Source organism: Propithecus coquereli, unplaced genomic scaffold (genome assembly GCF_000956105.1).
Source record: "Propithecus coquereli isolate 6110/MARCELLA unplaced genomic scaffold, Pcoq_1.0 Scaffold250, whole genome shotgun sequence".
NCBI classification, from domain to species: Eukaryota; Metazoa; Chordata; class Mammalia; order Primates; family Indriidae; genus Propithecus; species Propithecus coquereli.
Genome location: NW_012148064.1, coordinates 971,786 through 976,722, shown reverse-complemented (window position 1 = coordinate 976,722; position 4,937 = coordinate 971,786). Strand labels below are relative to the sequence as shown.

The window sequence follows — 4,937 nt, the reverse complement described above, 5'->3', positions numbered from 1 at the left end:
ATATATCATTTATAACTTCAAAATACATAAAACTAAATAAAACATGGATAGGAGTATAATTTTATTATGGTAAAATTATAATGAAAAGCAAGAGAATGATAAAAACAATATTCACGAGAGTAGTTACCTCTAATGGAAGTGGGAGTGGCTGGGATCAGAGCCAGACAGAAGGGTGATGATAATGTTCGTTTTTGTAAAATGGGTTGTGGGTGAAGGGGTTTTAGTTGTATCTCTTTCTTTCTTTGTATTCTTTACATTTATCTTATAAATGGTCTTTGTATACAGTTAGAATGAATAGGGATGTCGCATAGTGATTCAACTCAAGTAGGTGTTCTGGGTTATTGAGATATTACAGCATAGTAATACAGCAGTGACATGTAAACCTGGAAATTGGTCTCAGAGGTTTGGATTTGAAATGACATTCAATAGAATATTTCATGGATTCTAGGTCAGAAAGTGTTACCGTGAAAATTGTGGTTAAGAATCATGAAACTGTATTTTAACTGAAATAAGACTAGAAATATAAGGGGTGTGTGTGTGAGAGAGAGAAAGAGAGAGAGAGATTAAATATCTGTTGTAGAAGACAAGGCGTTAGGGTGATCCCTAACCTAAATTCTAGTGGTTGCTATGGAGACAGAAAGGAAAAGGCAGCAGCTAGACCTATTGCAGAGAAAGAAGTGACACAATTTGGTATAAGATTCTGCAATTAAGGGATTTTTAAAAAATTTTTTCTCACTACCGAAGCAGACCGAGTGAAGACATGAACAATGTAAGGATCATTCTGATCAGAATATGGGGGTGTTGTACTTAAGAGATGGGAGTTGGATCTGAGCTATGTAGTGGATAATTGCTCTATTTTTCTGCTGCTGTAGAAAAGAGCAAAATAAATTAGATTTCTTATGCATCATTTCCAGCCTTTCCTGAAATTACTATATCATCTCACAGCTTTCTATAACTATCTCTATGTTGAATAGGGGCACCACACCATTCCTTAGGAGTTTATAAATCAGTGACCATTTAAAGCTTGCTACAACCTTTAACAATTGACGCCTCTCTTAAACTGTAGAGAACTGATTCTTCTTATATATTGTTAGAAACTTTGTGATTTGAGTTTTAGAATTTATATTTCTCAGTCTCCTGGTTTTATTCCCTACACACAGAAGCCTTTACATACAATGCTCAGTTTTCTATTTTCAACATTAAAGTTGAGTTTGCTAAGGAAGAGTGAAAGAAAGACAAACAAACAAACAAACAGAATGTACCATTTTTAAATACATGAAAAACTATTTAACTAAATGTGTTTTCCAAGAAGTGACATAGGGATTTTGTCAGTGAATTATTCAACAAATCTTTCTTAAGCTCTTCCCATGTGCTAGCCGCTTTAGAGTGATTTGGGATACGACAGTGAACAGAAACAAAGACTGTCCTCAAGAAATGTACGTCCTGTGGATGTGACAGGGGTGGGTCTGGAAAGGATGGAAGCTATTTTCTTGCCTTCATTATCCACCTATCAGTAAGATTAAAATGATGACATAAATACTCTTATTTTCACTTGTTAACACTATGTACCCTTCAGGGCCCAGATTAGCTCTCTCAACATAGCATTCCTACCCTGTCCCAGCCTATGCTGATTTTTCTTTTCTCTGATTTTTTTAAACAATTTTTCTGAGGTATTATCTACATGTCATAAATTTTACATGTTTTAAGTGTACAATTAACGATTTGTTTATTTATTCACTTATTTTTTTAGAGACAGGGTCTTTCTATGTTGCTTAGGTTAGTCTCGAACACCTGGGCTCAAGCGATCCTCCTGCTTCAGCCTCCGGAGTAGCTGGGACTACAGGAGTGTACTACTGAGCCCACCTAATAATTTTTTTTAGTACTTTTTTTTTTTTAGCGTAACATCATCATAATTTAATATTAAAACATTTCCATCATCACAAAAAGATTTCTCGCGACCATTGTAGCTACTCTTTGTTCACACCCCCAGGCTTTAGGCAACTACCAGTCTACTTTCTGCCTTTCTAAATTTATGTTTCTGGCCATTTCATATAAGTGGAATTATATAATATATCGATTTTTCCTTATGGCTTCTTTTGCTTTGTATGTTTTCGATGTTCATCTATGTCATAGTGTATATCAATGGTGTGTTTCTTTTTATTGCTGAATAGTATTCCATTATATGGATATGACATATTGTTTATCCATTCACCGATCGATGGCCATTTGGATGGTTTCCACATTTTGGCCATTATAAACAGTGCTGCTGTACACTCTTTGGAGTTTTTAAAGCATTTAGCTGTGTACTGTTTGGGAAAGTGTGTTGATTGTTATATGTAATTAATTAAAGATCCTTAAAAATAAAAAAGATGGGCTGAGTATGGTAGTTCATGCCTATAATCCCAGCACTTTGGGAGGCCAAGATGGGAGGATCTCTTGAGCCAGGAGTTCCGGACCAGCCTGAGCAACATCGTAGACTTCATCTCCACAAAAATATAGAAAAATTAGCCCTCATGATGGTGCATGCCTATAGCCTCCCAGTTACTTGGGAGGCTGAGGCAGGAGGATCGCTTGAACCCAGGAGTTTGAGGTTGCTGTGAGCTATGATGATGCCACTGCACTCGAGCCTGGGTAACATAGTGAGACCCTGTCTCAAAAAAAAAAAAAAAAAAAAAAAAAAAAAAGAAAGAAAAGAATAGAAAAGAAAAAGAAAGATATCATTCTATCATATTCTTTTTTCTCTGCATTATGTTGTAGATGCCTCAAGAATGCATATTATTAGTGATTAATTTATTGGTTGATAGGCTGAAGAATGAAAACATGAATGAAAGCAATAATACAATTTCTACATGCTATTAAAATAATCTAAGAAATGACGGACTTAGGGATGAAATCCTCTTTAAATGATTTAATGAAAACCAATAAGAATTACTAATGTGCTAGGTGTCTCCATTTCCATATCTTGCTCAGTTTCTTCAGGACAACTGCCTTAAGATAAACCCTGGCTTTGGACCAGTCTGATTTGGGAGGAGTAGGGCAGGAAAAGCAGGGTATGGTAGCATGTGCTAGGTTCTTTTACTAATATGTGTAAACCGACCCAAGGAGATCAATTTATTCAGTTGAGAGTGCAACTTTGAATTTTAAAGGTTTAATTAAGTTCGAGGATTTTGCTCTCATTTGTCAGAGTATGTGAATGACTGGAATGAAATGGGCTGAATTGGGTGTCCTTCCTTAGTGTGAATTCATTAGGAGCTCATGGACTGAAAGGCAGTGTTATTTCTCTGTAGTCCTAAGTGGATTAATGGGGTACTCTACAGGAAATGGGAATCAATTAGATCTCTTTACAGACGGAAACCGGAGTTGGAGGAGATGCAGTCTGTGAGCTCAGTAGCATGCATTCGCGATAATGATGCCGGGCTGTAAGCAATTTGCCAAGCGCATTCAAACAAAATGTAAGGCTCTCAAAAGCTCCCCACGCCAGCCTGTAAACAGAGTGAGAAGTCAAAATAGATAAAGCTCTTTGGCATAGGAAGATGAGTCCAAGGATGGGAAGAGGAGAAATAATTTGATTAGCAAATCAGAGGCTCTACATGAAACACACAGCATTTCTTCCCATCTGCCCCCCCACCTGCTCTGAAAAAGTTAATTCAAATCATTGCATAAAATTACAGAAGTTGTTAAGATATAGGCTGCAGGAAAAATTAAGAGCAGCAGCAGAGGAAAATTCTTTGTCCTTTTGCTCACCTTATCTCTACGCGTGTGGCTGTTTGTACCAAGCAAAGTTAAAATTTTTAGAATAGTAGCCAACGTGTATTGAGTACTTTTTAAGTGTTTGGCTCTATTCTAATCTATTCACATGAAATACTGTATTGAAACTTTGATACAAATCAAATGAGTTAGGTGGCATTACATTTCCCATTTTATGGATGAGGAAACTGAAATGCGTTAAGTAACAGGTTCAAGATCACATAGAGAGAGATGAAGCCACGACTCAGCTCCAAGCAGCTGACTCGAGTTCATGGGTATAACCCGATGCTATATAGTGGTGCCTATACTTTGATCGTTCAGGTAAACATTGGCTAGATCAGCAGAAAGGTGTTGTATTCCTTTGTTGAAAATACCTTAGTAGTATAGTGACAGAAGCATATGGAGGTGGGAGAATATAGGGAAAACTTTGATTTATTCTTTGAGTGTTAGAGGAAGAAAATCTGTAATGTTACATAAGTTGGTAGTGGTTTAGACACTAGTGCCTGGTTCACTGAAGTGGTTAGTTAGCATGAATTGTACTGAGTTAAATCACCCTGATGCCTTTTCATGACTTCTCTTCACTATTAAGCATGTTGGCTTGATGGAATTATACAGCTTAGGTTTTATAATATCCCTATGCCTAAGAAGCTTTTAACCTAGTGAAGCTTTTGAGGAACCCAAAGAGATGAATTCAAAGGATTTCAGGATAACAACAACAACAACAAAAAAGGTGAAAGAAGGTGCAGAAAGATAAGGATATTGGTCTGGAGTTACATAGCCAGTCGGTTTTAGTGCCTGGGCTAGAACCCAGTTTATCCTGTAGGATATCCTATAGATACAAATCTGTTTTCAGAAGTCTTCTCTATTTCAGGTATAAAGGTGATATTTTTTCTGTGTATTACTTTGAAAGAGTGGGGACAATGAGTGTTCAAATTTCATTGACAAAAACTGAAGTTGTAGAGCTCCTGCAGATTTTGTATTTGCAGATTTGCTGTGTCTTGATAGCTCTCAGAATAAGACTGATGTGCAGCTAACTTGTCTCTAGGAAAGTTTTTCCATGCTAAGTTTCAACTGGGGAAGTTTTCAAGAACCTAGATATGAATATATTCGAGTGCCTTATAGCTTTGGAGTTGTTACTAGAAATCTTTCTACTGAACTGAGAAATAAATGGGAAAGCCTACTGGAGAAGA

General features: G+C 36.7%; 1 protein-coding gene across 1 annotated transcript in view; it reads left to right on the top strand.

Moving 5' to 3' along the window:
- CHL1 (cell adhesion molecule L1-like) overlaps window positions 1-4,937 on the top strand; it is a 110,551-nt gene that overhangs the window by 26,588 nt on the left and 79,026 nt on the right. The gene's annotated exons all lie outside the window — the stretch shown is intronic.